Source organism: Phoxinus phoxinus, assembly GCF_949152265.1.
Source record: "Phoxinus phoxinus genome assembly, chromosome: 5".
Taxonomy (NCBI): domain Eukaryota; kingdom Metazoa; phylum Chordata; class Actinopteri; order Cypriniformes; family Leuciscidae; genus Phoxinus; species Phoxinus phoxinus.
Genome location: NC_136880.1, coordinates 7,266,786 through 7,281,834, shown reverse-complemented (window position 1 = coordinate 7,281,834; position 15,049 = coordinate 7,266,786).

Here is a 15,049-nt window from a genome sequence, read left to right as displayed (position 1 = left end):
CGCTCTGTATCTCACTATGGTAATAAATATAGCCAACTCCCGTAATGCATGCTTTCCGATGCCGCCGAACAGACCCGGCAAGAAAGAAAGATTACCTTTCAATTCTCCAAAGAGCCATCATTAAGAACTTCATGAGCCATAGAAGGCGCAGTGATATCCAGATGGTAAAATCTGCTAAATGTACGAGGGGAAGCTCAGCTTGCACCGCACAAATATCTCCTTTGGGGTCTGAGGAGTTTTCTGGGCCCTGGAGGTGTTCTGACATGCCCTGACATTTGTGCTTATTTCTGTTACTTGTAACATTTTCATGGCTAAAGTCTGATTACAGTGTATTCAGCACAAACTCTGCTTCGATAATATGTGAGCAACATGTAAAAGTTTATAGTTTTGAGAAAATTACGTCTGTGTGGTTTGTGAAAAAATATTTTTTAAGTCACTGAAATAAGGCCATAAAACGTATATACTGAATATCTGTTCACAAGACTTTTGAAAATCGTAGCCTAGAATATTTGGTTAAACCCTATGTGAAAATAATCCTGCCCACTCATTCACATAAAACAATATATTGATTTAAAATTTGTAAGACATATTTTGTGAATGAAATCTGTATGCGAGGAGGGCGTAAATCATCATGAATTGATGTGAAATTTTTGTTTGTTTTTGCGCACAAAAAGTATTTTCGTCACTTGATAAACTAATGGTTGAGCCACTGTAGTCACTTAGACTATTTTAACAATGTCTTTAATAACTTTATGGGCCGACAAGTTTCAATTACAATAGAAGCCTATGGAGGAGTGAGACAGCTCTCAGATCTAATAAAAAATATCTTAATTTGTGTTCCAAAAATGAATGAAAGTCTTACGGGGTTGGAACAACATGAGGGTGAGTAATTACTGACAGAATTAAAATTTTTGGGTGAACTAACCCTTTAAAGGGGACATATTATGCAAAATTCACTTTTGTATGGTGTTTGGCAGTGTGTGTACACAACAACCCTACAGTGATAAAAATCCACTCACTCCTTTTTTTTTAATCCCCATAAATCATAAGCAGTTCCAAACGACCTGTTTTCAGAATGCGGCTTTAGTGACGTCACTACAGCCACAGGCCCCGCCCATGAGTGTTGACAGACACTGCCGTTTTAACTTAGACCCGCCCTGATCTAGATCACAATCCGCCATTGCTGCACTGATGAGAATGTCTCCCAAGCGTTGAAGGTGTTGTGGCTAGATGTATTCATTCACATAGCTCTCTCTATTTACTCCTGAAATCTGAGCCAGCCGCTGAAGACGAGGTGGGTTCATTTTGTTTTTGAAGAAAATGCTCCCTCAAATCTACCGAAATTTGTTTATGTACTTATGCACTTCTTATACTGTGTTTACTCAGCTCTTACAGTGATTTTCTGGAGTAGAACTGACGCTTAATCTTTTGTGACATACAATAAACTTTTTTAAACTCATCAGTATATTTTGTGCCATCATTCAGACGTGGTCCTACAGCAGGCTTGTATTAATAGTGGCTACAATCAATGACACATAGGTTATAACCGTAATTAAACTAAACTATACCTGTTCCAACTCCATACAGCATATATTCTCTGACTCTAGGCATTATTGTCCGAGTCGAAAGGAACACCGTTACTGTGAGTTTCTGTTTTGATATTATCATCTTTCCGTGAGTTGAGATCTGGGTTCGAATTACGTGGGAGCTGAGCTCCCATAGAGAGAGGATGAGCTCCCATGAAAGCAGTAAAATCATACACCTGTGGGGGTCTCTAAAAATCATCAGCACACACATCCCCTGGTTTTTCATTAAAACTAAAATAATATAAACATAATTTATTAGGTAATATATGTTTATATATATACACATGTATATATTAACTAATATATATATAACTAATATTTTAATAGTATACATTTTTAAAGACAAATCAAATTACAAGTAAAAGCACCAATAAATACAATACAACAAAACAATTGAAATAAACAGTGCTCTTCAGTTATTCAATTTAAGTTGGCTAATAAAATAAATAATACTGCATAGTATTCATATTCTTTTTAAAGTTCAAGAGCAGTGGTTGTTCTTTCCTTTTCTTCCTTTGTCCTTTGTTGTTTGGTTAACATTAAAAACGGGGGTTGGCTTGTGAGGGCGCTATCTAAAATCTCGCCTAGTGTTGCAACCGAGCCTGGGCCGGCCCTGGACAATACTTTATGTATTGATCTGAAAAGAGAACTAAAAGTGATGATTATTACATACAAGTAAAGTCATAAGCCTACAATAAATGTATGACAAAACAGGATTATTATTCTTTTTCAGTCTTTCTCAGTGCTTCTATATTGTTGTATTTCAATGTATTTGATAATTCATACTCATAAAGTAGAACTGAAATGACATTCATTACAAGATGATTTAGTTAAAACATTTCAAAATCCACCAGCAGACTATTTTTCCAGTCATGAATTTTGTCATTGAGGATTTCTAACAAATATTGTGCAAAAATCTCGTCTCATCTAGTTCTTATGAACCCAATCTCGTGTCTCGTCTTGTCTCGTGAGATAAGGGTCTCGTCACACCCCTAATATATATATATATATATATATAAATATATAAAATGAACACCAGGTTTGTTGTGCCTTGTAGGCATACATGCAGGACTGCATAAAATAATAACAATAGTAGGCTATAGCAGGCATCGTTAAACAGGAACACTTCAGTAACACTACACTAGAGAAAAATATATTTATTATAATATGTTACTTCAAATGTTAACATCGATATGACGTTTTTCGTTGTCACGGCTACATAAACAAATTTCCGTACACAGGAAGACAGATGTTATGGTAATATTTTACATGTATTTGAATCACAAAAACGAACGTTTGCATCAAGTGAAAGCATCAGGCACATTGGCTACCTAATAAGCTGTTTTAAATGTAAAATGTTCAATGCGGCGCTGATGTGGGCTCGGGTCGGGTATCCATCCTATCAAACACACAGCGCGACTGAGAACATTCACTGAAGCATCGAGCAACAGTTCGACTGCAATGTGAAGTGTATGCAACAATACTAACTAATATAATTCAGAATTATTTCTTACCTTAAAATCTTTCTTGTCTTCAAATCGCGTTCTTCTTCATCTGATGTAACTCCAATAATCTCACAGCGTGTCTTCCAAACTCGACGAACAGCAGAGGACTGATGAAGTTTGGCGGCGCTTTGTTGTCGAGGTAATGGGCGCGTTCGCGCGATGCATGGAAGATATTTGCATCTCTATATGTTTTGTGCGTGTGGGTGTGTGGTCACATTAAAACTAATGAGCAAGGGTTAGAGAACCTGGATATCTTGTTGGTTTTATACAAATTACTTAAACAGAGAATATTTGTTTTCGTTTTGAATCAGATAAATTAAAACTACACAAAATGGTTATAAAGATATAGAGCTCATAAATGTGTATCAAGTATTCGCTGAGTTTTATGTTTAGAGACGTCCTCAAGAAAAAAAAAGTTCACGAGACGGAGAGGCAGAAAGCACACCCTGTTTAATTTCTTTATTTTACTAAACCACAACGTTTTGTTTTGGTTGTAAGTGGACACATACAAAAGTAGACATCTCACAGATTCTTTTTTCATATTTATTAAGTCTGTATGACCATATATGACGGAGTATTTTAAGTTTAATTAGCTGCTATGTAAAAAAAATCGCGCAAATCACGCCAGCGTGATTGCCGACCCCAGAGGGTTAAGCTTATGTTTAAAAACAGTAAATGTACGTTCCAATCTGACAGAAAGGGGTAGATCATTCCAGAGTTTTGGAGCTATCGCTACAAATGCTCGATCTCCACTTATCCACTTTGTTCTTGGAGTCGTTAAAACCAGCTGGTCAGCTGACCTCAAGGACCGTTTTGGTTCGTATTTCTTAATAAGATTTACCAGGTACAATGGAGCCATACCATGCAGTGATTTATGAACAAAAATTTAAATTTTAAGATTTATTCTGTAGTCAATTGGTAGCCAATTTAAAGAGCTCAATACTGAGGTAATGTGGTCTCGCTTACGAGTACCCATCAAAAGTCTCGCAGCGGCGTTTTGAACTAATTGTAAGCGATTAATCAGTGTTTTATTTATGCCGACATATTACGCATTGCAATAATCTAGTCTTGTAAATATAAATGCATGAATGAGCTTTTCGAGATCACGAGTTGACAGAAATGGTTTCACTTTCGCCATTAATTTCAAATGATAGAAACAAGACTTAACGACAGAACAAATCTGTCTCTCAAACCTGCGATCACTGTCGAAAAGAATACCTAAATTTCTGACTAATGGCTTACAAAAGGGGGCTAAATCACCCAGATCATCAAGATTTTTTGGAACTCCAAACCACACAACTTCAGTTTTCTCTTCATTTAGTTTAAATTGTTTTAAAGATAACCATGACTTAATGTCATGTATACAATTTCGCAACAACTCTATTTGGTTCCTGCTGGGGGGTTTTTCAGAGGGAGATAAATTTGCATATCATCTGCATAAAAGGGTATTCCATGCTTGCTAAAAATTGACCCAAGGGGTAGCAAGTACAAGGAAAACAAGATTGGGCCAAGAATGGACCCCTATGGAACCCCACTAAGCAGAGAGGCAGGTTGTGAACTATCTCGACCAATATTTACCAAAAAGGTTCTATTTAAAAGAAAAGACTTAAACCATGCAAGTGCTGTACCTTGAAATCCTACTACATTTTCTAGACGTGAGAGTAAAATGTCGTGGTCAATGGTATCAAACGCAGCGCTGAGGTCTAATAAAACAAGAACTGCTGAAGACCCTTACTACTTTTTCATAAGCGATCTTGAAATCCTGTGTCACCAAAGCGCTTCCCAATACAGGACAGATATGCTGTATGAAATTCCCCCAGTCTCAGTACTAGTCGTTCCATAAATGTGGTGTTCATCCAACGCATTTCTTGTGCTTTTGCATATGGCCTGATCCATTACCAACACAATTTCATTCAGCTACAGTTTGTCTGCTATTTCTATTGAACGAGTGAGGATGGTGTGTACTGTGTCTAGGTCTTTTGGACTGGCGTCAATGACGGGCAGGTAACCAATGTTAGACTGCTGTGGAATCGTACCTCTCTGTAGCAGTGTATTGTGACCAGTCCATCCAGGTCAAACACTGCCATGGACTTCTTGAGACTTCATGAAAAAGTAGGCACCATCCAGTCTTCGTGCAGAGTCCTGTGTATACATGTATTTCTCGTGTCCCAGTTCAACTTCTGATCCAAAAGGTTTTGGACCGGTCCTCTTTCTTCTAATGTAGGTGTCAATATGGGCGTGAGGTGGTTGACGAGACCTTTTCCTTGTTCTCTGCAGAGATACTGTCTCAGAAGTAGACACACCACAGGTAATTGGCCTCTGAATTACAATACCATTTGTGTTATGTGTTGTTCCCTTTCCAGTTAGTGTTTCTTCACCAAAGTCGTTGTTGTCCCATACAAGAGTTGCTTGAACTTGAACTGTAATATTTTGTGGGATGTATGTATCACCTTTTTGCAGCTCTGCTAGAGCGGTGTCATGTTCCAGTACTTGTGAGTTGGAGGAACAGTGCCCTAGACCATTCAGCATTCCTATCAGCTGAGTTGATCCTGTTGTATGTCGTACAGCCATGGCTAAGGAGGAATGCTTTGGCATGAGCCAGCGTCCTCTCATTGCAAGATTCATGATATCCTGACACAATCTTCTGATTGCTCTCCACACTAACATTGGCACACAAACCATCAGTTCCAAATTCTGTAGTCATACCTGTTGTCCAAGCCAGGACATTGTATAATTCATTTGGTACCAGATTTGAGGCAGTGTCCATCTGAAGGTCTTGCTCTGTGGGTGGCCATGGCAGTTTAGGAGTAGTTTTGTACTTGGTGTTACGTTCCCCACGTGTCTGTGTTGTTATTTTCATTTGGTACGTTCCACACGTGTTTGTTGTTGCCCTCGTTATCTTTTCTCTCTCTCTCTGGTACTCTCTATCTGCTCTTAGGTTGCCGTGATTGGCTGTGTCAGATGTCCATCATCATTAAGGCGGGTCCTCGACGTCCACACTTATGGTGCCCAGCTGTTTTAAAAGAGCGCGTGGTTCATTCAAGATTCAGAGCGCGTGGTCCATTCAAGATTCAGAGCGCGTGTTTGATTCAAGATTCAGAGCGTGTGGTCCATTCAAGATTCAGAGCGTGTGTTTCATTCAAGATTCAGAGCGCGTGTTTCATTCAAGATTCAGAGCACGTGTTTCATTCAAGATTCAGAGCACGTGTTTCATTCAAGATTCAGAGCACGTGTTGGTTTAGTGTTTTGAGAGCTGTATGTTTATTCATCGGTTAATTGCTTGGTCCTTTTTGTGTCTTGCACTACTGTTCGGAGTTTAATGGCTTACGCCTTTGGGAAAAAGTACATATCGCGATATACACTGTCCCCGTAGTTTTTCTGAGTGTTAGACACACTAGGGAAGAAGTGTGCGCCACTCTCTGTATTTTTGCTTTTCTTAGTTTAGGTTTATTTGGGCGTCGGATGCGCCGAAGAACTCAGTTTCATTTCTACATTTTACTTTGGCAGATAAGGAGTAGATTTAGGGAATTATTTTGATTATATTTGGTTCTTTACTTTGGCGCCACTTAAGTTCCTTTTCCCATTTATCTTTTGTATGTTTGTCCTCTCATGAGCATTGTTCTGTATAGCGCATTTCACTGGATCTAGTGGCTACGGCTTTTTGGTAATAATAAATTATCCAGTTGGTTACACTTCAGTTTGTCTGTCATGTGCCTTTTTGCTACCCCCATTTGCCAGTGGTAATATGATATCTAAATGTTGCGATACATCTCCTAGATATTTTATTATTGTGACACTTGACCTCTATAATCTCCCTGAGTTACATCACTGCATGATACAAAAGTCTTGAGTCTTTTGTTCCTTGTTGCTCCAACGTGACTTGGTTCTGTGTCATCTTCACTATGGTCTGATGATGATGGCTGTGTAGCTTCATCATGGATTACTTCATCAGCAGTTAAATCATCAACATGCACTAAATAATTTCTTGAGGATTTCAGAAATCTCAAAAATGGATGTGACTTTTGAAGTCTGGCTTTTAAGGAAAAAGCTTTGTAAGATGAAATGTCAACACCTTATTTTTCCTTAACTATTTTCTCAAAAAGGCCATTTAGCCAGCTAGGACAACCTTAACACCTCACGGTTTCTCAGCAACCTCTCTTCCACCACTGACTTACAGAAATGGGTGTAGCCTGCCTGATATGGATTGCTTTCTGGATTTCCCTCTCGAGGAATTTTGGGCAGATGTCTTGTATAACGTCTGTAGCAGCTCAAATGATACATAGCCTCTGAAGCTACAAGATCCCTCCCACGTATGTGCATTAGTAGACTTTAATCCACCCGTTCCTCTGCAGCAAGAAGTAGCTTACCTGCAGTTAGTGTTTTACACTGAGCAAGTTTTTCTTTTGACCTTTTTCTGCTGTGACTGTCAGTTATGTATTGGTTCTTTCTGCATATGAGGCATCGAACAGGCAGGAGATGGGAAGCTCTTTTTGGGAGGCTTGGGCCATCTGATGCAGAACGCAAAACCCGAACCTTGGATGCAGTGTCATCACTGACTTCCTCTGGCAGCAGTTGGGCTTTATCTGCATGGTTATGGGACAGAACAAAGTCTATCAAAGGTGGTTACTTTTAATCTAGTGATCTCACTGTTTAGATTTGGAAGAATAACATGTAATGTCTTTGTTTCAAATAAAACATACCTAAAAAAACAATGACTTTTTTGTTCAATTTATGGTCAACCTTACAGTATTCACTGTAATCTTATATTGAATCTATGCTTTTTGCCCTTGTCCAGCTTTTTAATACAAATGTTAAGATAAAAAGTGTTCAAAAATATACATTAATAAAAAAATCACATTGTGTAATTAAGATTCACTGGTAGTGTGAGGTTTATTTAACATACATTTTTAAACTAACTACAAAACACACATACATAGCAGAAGTTACATGATGCCCCAATACACAATTATTTTAATAGAGATTTAGCAGAATTGATTTATTTGATACATACCTTCAGTATCTTTGCCTTCCATTTCTCTCCTCCTACATGCTCTTGCAATGTGATCTTTATTGGTGAAGAGCATGTAGCATTCCTTATTCCATCTTGGTCTCTCCAGGTTTCTGTTAAGTTGAATGTTGCTATGGCTTTTTCAGCTATTATTTCAGCAGTGTTGAGGCACACTTCTGGGCACACTGGCCCTCATTTATGAAAAGTGCGTACACCAAATTTCCAGTGTACACCCAAAACCACGGTGACTTTGCGATTTATCAATATGGACGTTGGCGTACGGCACGCTCAAATCCTACGCCAGCTCAGGAGGTGGTGTACATGTACGCACGTTTTGAGTTAGTGCTGAAATGTGCAGAAAAACAATTCCTAACACCACAAAACGCACTGACAAACTAAAGATATGATATATTATGACCCACTGTAAAAAAAACAACAACATAGAAATTATAAACTTCAGTGTTTATTTTTGTGATTTAAGCCCGGCAGGTGCGCACGGACTGGGTTCAGCAATGAAAGGCTTTCAATGACCAAAAAATTATTCAGACTGACAAAATAATAAAAATTACGTTCTTCTTTTAAATAATAATAATAATAACAACGACATTCTTCTTCTAAATAACAATAAGCGTCATTAATAATACAAATCATAATAATAATAAGAATATTATAAGAACAAATTGTCATGCAATTATTAATGTGAATGAATGGTACTCCACATCACATCATCATCACTATTGTACACCCCAATACATGTGACGTGATACAAAATTAAATGCTAATTGTTTCAAAACATGTGCTGTAAAATAATGCATTGTGATAGATCATTTGCTCATTCAAACTGGATTTCCACCGTACACCAATTCTCAATGATGGCTGACCTGGCGCTTTTAGAAGACGCATATGCGCCCTTGAGAAGGGAAAGAGTATTTCAGGATAGGCGAGATCTTCTGAATGAATAAGATGAATGGCTGATGAGCAGATTCCGTCTTCCAAGGCATCTTCTCCTGGAGCTGTGCAATCACCTGGAGCCCTACCTCCAACGTGAGACCCGGCGGTCAAGGGCCTTACCTGTTCCAGTCCAGGTTCTCTCCACACTGGGGTTCTTGGCCACTGGAACCTTTCAACAGGAGATTGCTGACAGGTCTGGCATATCCCAACCCACCATGAGCCGCATGCTGTCATCCGTGCTGGCTGCCATCAGGACTCTCATCCCACACTACATTTAATTCCCATACGACAATGCCCAGCAAACAATGATTAAAAGGGGTTTTTATGAGATTGCTGGGATTCCAAATGTCATAGGTGCAATTGACTGTACCCACGTGCGTCTGAAACCACCATCAGTTAATGATTACGCATACATCAACCGCAAAAATTATCATTCAGTCAATGTGCAAATTTTTTGTGATCTTAGACTCTGCCTATTAAATGTTGTGGCACGATGGCCTGGAGGCACCCACGATGCCTTCATTTTTGAGCACAGCAGCGTGCGCAGACGGCTGCAGGAGGGCGCATTGAGGGGTCATGCTTATCTTTTAGGTGAGTACTAAGAGCAAATTTATTTAGCTAAATATATTCGTTTCCTAACCTCTCTTTTCCCCTTTAGGTGACAGGGGTTATTCTCTTTTGGACTTTTTGATCACCCCTGTGCCAAACCCTGTGACGCATCAGGAGCGCAACTTCAACCACGCGCACGCACGAACACGAGCCACTGTGGAGCGCTGCGTGGGGCTCCTAAAAGGTATATGGCTCTGCCTGGCACACGCGGGGGGCACGTTGCTCTATTCGCCAGAGAAGGTGTGCAACATCATTTTGGCATGTGCCGTCTTGCACAACATGGCTGAGATAAACCGTGTGCCATTTGACGCGCTGGCCCCAGACCCAGAAGTGCCAGTGGAGCAGTGGGCAGCACCACCGGCTTTGGGAGCTGTTCAGCTCAGACGGGACCTTGTTCGGCGGTTTTAAGGGTAAGTTAAAATAACAGACTTTGTTTTCATTTTTTTTTTTTTTTTAAGTTTTCATTTATTTGCTTTAATGTTGTATTTACTGACACTAATGACTGGTTAAATTCGACCAGTAGTCTACAAATTTCTGACTGTCTTTCCAGGACCTCATCCGTCAGGACCCTTGGCCGTGGCGCACGGGAGGCTGGTGCACGGGAGGCTGGTGGACAAGCCTCGGCTTCCCCCGCTTGCACCTGCTCAGGCTCTGGGTGGGGCGCAAGGATAGGCTCAGGCTCCTGGATGGGCTGAGGGGGAGATGCCTCGAGGGCGCTGGGGCCTGCAGTGCCATCATCTACAAAACAATAGAGCAAAATTTAAATAAAATGAGTTAACTTTGGACTTGTGTTTTTTTATTGGTCTATCAAATTTAAGTTTACTTACCATGAATGTCGTCGGTATCTCCCCCACCGGTGATACCTTCTAAAGACGCCGTTCCGATGAGGGCTGCCAGCCGCTCTTCGTCGGTGTCGGCTTGGATCCGGTGGGCCTCCCCCAGTCTGACTCTGGCTCCTCTTCAGTGCCGAGACGCGCCTCTTTGTGGCGATCTTTATATCGGACCACTTTTTTTTCACCTACAATAAACAAGAAAACTCATGCTTAACTTGATCACTATTGGTCTATATTAAGCAATAAAACATTCTTACCTCTGCTGGAGTGCGCTTCTCAACCCCCACACTATTTACAGAACTCGTAATTTGGGTCCATATTTAGTTTTTGTGGGCGCCTTTAATCCCACTCTTTAAACTCCCAAATAAAACAATTTTGTTTATTTCCACTTCCCTGGTGATGGTCTCGATCTCCACGTCGGAGAAGTTTCTCTTCTTTGCCGTCTTCCGTGTGTCCATGGTGTAAAATGAGGGTGTGGGGGAAGCGGAGACTTGAATATATAGGGGCGTGTTATTCTAATGACGATCGTTTTCAGCCGCGGCATTTATCAAGGGCAGGTATTGCGTACACCTGGATTTCAAAGGTACGCACAGCTTCATAAATCAGGCGGTGAGAGGAGTGTAAGCATAATCTTATGCCAACATATACGCCCGTTTCGACGCAAGATTGATAAATGAGGGCCAATGAACCCATTTCTGGGCACACTGAACAAATGATGCCCAACTTCTTTGAGAAAATAAGGTTATTGGGCTTTTTGCCTTATAATAATGATTGATATAATAATGATAATAATTGTTATAATAATGATTATAGTCCACTGCTTTGTAGTTTGTAGTAAAAACAAAAAATAAGATAAAGAATTTAATGTTATGTTAGCGAGCATAGCCCAGAGTTCATATTGTAAAAGCACAATCAGTCTTTGTTTGCATTAGCCCGATGCATAAACATAACGTTTTTACAACAAAAAAAATGCAGTTACGTTACTACGAGGTATTATTCTATTCTTTAAGACAACTCCGAAAACAACGACAAACACTTCACATATCTCAATACAATTGCCATTGAAGACCTAGAAGCTAAACGGTGCTTACACAACAAACTAAATAATTATTAAGCATGCTACATAAAACATAAAAGCAACAATTATTAATAACACTTACAGGTTGTGATACGGAGGAGGAAGCTGATGCAAATACACTTGGAATTGAACCTTCCTTCAATATCAGCCGGCTCGCGAATCCAAGTTTGATTGCATTTAAAATAATCGTCTTCAAAATGGTGCGAACAAAGCACAAGGCTCGGACTATACTTCTGTGGTATAGTTATATGAATTGTAGCCACTTAGTCTTCAAATGCTCCTCCTTGGGCAGATGAAAAATGTTGGCTTTTGAGTCGCACTTCAGAACACAGCATCTCGTCGCCATGATATTTTCGCTGGCCTTGGGAGTGCAATAAGTGGGCGTATCGTATTCAAATAACTTGACAAGTTGACGTCATCTAGTCAGAGAAAAAGCTTCGGTCTTCTAACGATTCATAAAAATGACTCCGAGTCGACTCTTACTTTTGAAAGACAATAACTTAATATACGGTGCACTTTCATATTTCAAACTTTGCAGGATGTTTTTGTTCACTTAGATCTATGTTACACACTACATGAAAGGTAAATTTCAAAAATCCATAATAGGTGCCCTTTAAAATGAGAGAAATACACACGGCGCAAACCAAAAGTAATAACACCCACCCGATGAAGAAGGATTGGCTCTCTACAGAAATTTTTTTATTACGGACGCGACAGTTCTCCGTTACGGCCGTGACCGCTCTGAAAGCGGCACTAAAAAAACAAAAAAATCCATATTAATTTGTGAATATGTGAAATGTTTAATAAAGGGGCAAAAAGTCATAAACAAAAATGTGTCCATACTTATTTTTCTGCGCAGCATTAGCCTACAGTTCAAATGAAATTTTGGGGTTTTAATACAACAACCGTTTTTTTTTTTACAATTACGGGTTAAAATATTTTTGTTCCCTCTGTTTTGTCATTTAGTAAACTTTATAGATTTCAACCATATTATTCTTGAGTCTCTTCAACAAGAACTTAGATTAATGTATGAACTGAATAGTGATTGTGTGACCTATGATGAGGGAACAACCAGTGATACCCTTGGTAGTACCATCAAATGATAGCTTATAGCGATGTCATCAGGATACACATACACCGGTAGGCAGTGGTGGCCCACCTTATCGGGTGACCACGTCGTGGTCCACCAGAATTTATAGTTTACCCACCTCTTTTTTTTACCACTACACCTCTGCCTGTAACTATTCTCTTTCTTTTTTTTAAATACATGGTTAGGGTTAGAATGGTTACATGGTAAACTGGTAAACCACTTTTCTGTGTGACTTATGTGCAATTTTGACACAAATGAATTCATTATGATCAATGTATCCCTTTCTATTGCAAACCTGTGGTAAAACATCGATTCTTGGGTTTTAAATATTCAATTAAACAACAAAAATGCCAGCAAATGGTCGCTTTTATTGTGTTTGTTTTGAGATTACGCTGTTTCCAGGGATTTCTTTCTGATAAAACTAAAAAAATTTGGTGAAATGATGGGTTAGTGTGACATTGTTCCAGAGAGGCGTGTTACGGGCGTGTTTTAGTGAAGCGCTGTGGAGCTTATGGCCCGACAGTGGAAACGCAGCAGATTTTGGGTCCGGTGCTACTGGCCCGAGGTTATTTGCCTGGCACATTACATATTTAAAACAGTAATATCCTATACTAAACCTAAAATAATCTTGACAAACTATATATAATTTGAAAGCTTACAATCTCTAGTTTACATATTTGGTGACTGATTTTCAAAATAGATTACGGAGGAGCCGTAATGTATCAGTTTGCAACAATAATATTTTCTTACTCCTAAGGCGTGTTCAGACCTTTATTTTGAAATAGTGATGAACATGAATGGTAAAAACCTCAGTTTGTTTTCATGCCAAGAGTTCAAAAGATCCATTCAATTATTTTAGAAAAAAAGGTCTGAAAATGTTTTGAATAAAATTATATTCACCATAATGCACATACGTGTTCTTTTTGTGTTTCTTAGAGGTTGAATTCATTTCAAAATCTGCCAAACGTCCAATACTATACATTTACAGTTATACATTTAGGCATTTGGCTGACGCTTTTATCCAAAGCGACTTACATTGCATTTCAAGGTACACTTTTACATTCTTATCAGTTCTTGCTCTCCCTGGGAATCGAACACATGACTTTGGCGTTGCAAGCGCCAACGCTCTACTGTTTGAGCTGCAGGAAAGCAGTACTTCTGAATAGAAACTTCTGAATAGGATTACTACTTCTGAATAGGATGTCTACTTCATTATTTTAACAATTTTCATACAATTTATGGTTCAGATCACTCAGACAACATATGGAAATGGAGGCGCCCTTATATGGGCAGTAATGTCAACTAGTGAAAAAGTGTGGTACTGCGCCCAAACAAAATCTCACTGAAAGCTTATTTTTTGAGATATCAACCTAAAATTTGAAACACAACTTGTTCCGATTTTTGGCTTTGGCATTTTTAGACTCCACCAGATTTTGAAAATATATATTTTATATAAAATATGAATAATTCATTTTATTAAATTGTACATTTTCATAAACTCAAACTTCTATAACTTTTTTTCTGTTCAACTTTCTTAATTTATTTCACTTCTACAAAAATCTGCCAAATGTCTTCTTAAATACAAGACCAATCTTTCATCTTTATTCCAAAGTATTCTTGAATTACAACCATTTAAAGGGGGGGTAAAATACTTAGTTTCAGTCAATCTCATGTTAATCTTGAGTACCTATAGAGTAATAGTGCGTCCTTCATATCTCCAAAAAGTCTTTAGTTTCATCATATTTATAAAATAAAAATACAGCTTTCCGATTCCAACCGGAAAAAGCCGAGGTCCTTGATTCTGGGCGTGGGCGGAGCTATAGAGTCTATAGCGGGAGCGCCCGGGAAGGTTTGCTTATTATCGATCGTGGTGCGGTAGGCCATATTACTATATAGTATTTGGTTTGCAAATCCAGCGACGACCTGGGCCTTGTTAATAAAACATTCGTCACTGAAATGACCAGAACACAAAACCGCACTTGCCACACTCCTTTGCTGTCCCGGAAATACAAACTGCATCCACTGTTCCAGTAACACTGGGTTCTTTGGGAAGCTGAACAAGGTAAACTTTCCCTCACATCCCAAAACACACTTTTTTGGAGACATTCTTGACATCAACCATTCCTATTTAGCGCTGCTGATGATGATTTCCGGTAGTAGCGCGTCGATGCATAGATCCCAGCCAGCAATGACATGTGGGGCCCAGATGAGGGCTTCATGGGCGGCAAATGTGGGCCCCATTATGGGCTTGCACCCGGGATCCACATTGGGGCAAGCCGTGGAAGCCCAGACGTACTAAAAGTGGGACTTGTAAGGGTACTGCATGGGTCCTAACTGGGCAATTCATGCCAAACCCATTTGGGCCCCACCTGCCCAAAGGGGTTTAAAG